Genomic DNA, 318 nt, shown 5'->3' on the forward strand with positions numbered 1-318 from the left:
ATGCCCCCTCAGCTGGTGACTCTGCCCGCCCCGGTCTGCTGAGATTCACAAGGGCTGTGGCAGGTGGTGATGAGAGCTTGTGAGCTGAGTGCAGGAGAGCGTGGGGGCCATGACCCCAAGCTTCAGGCTGGTGGAACTCCACCCTGGGAAGGCCCCTCTCATCCCTCTGTGGTCCAGGAGGGTGAGGCGGGGCAGGGGTGCCGGCGCGGCTGCCAGAGGTTTTGTGAACACGGACAAGGGGCCCTCTCCCAGCACTGCCCACTCCAGGGCCTTCTGCCCCCGCCTGTTCTCGCTCATGAAGCTGAACACAGCTTCACG

Source organism: Bison bison, unplaced genomic scaffold, assembly GCF_000754665.1.
Source record: "Bison bison bison isolate TAMUID 2011002044 unplaced genomic scaffold, Bison_UMD1.0 scf7180017864529, whole genome shotgun sequence".
Lineage (NCBI taxonomy): Eukaryota > Metazoa > Chordata > Mammalia > Artiodactyla > Bovidae > Bison > Bison bison.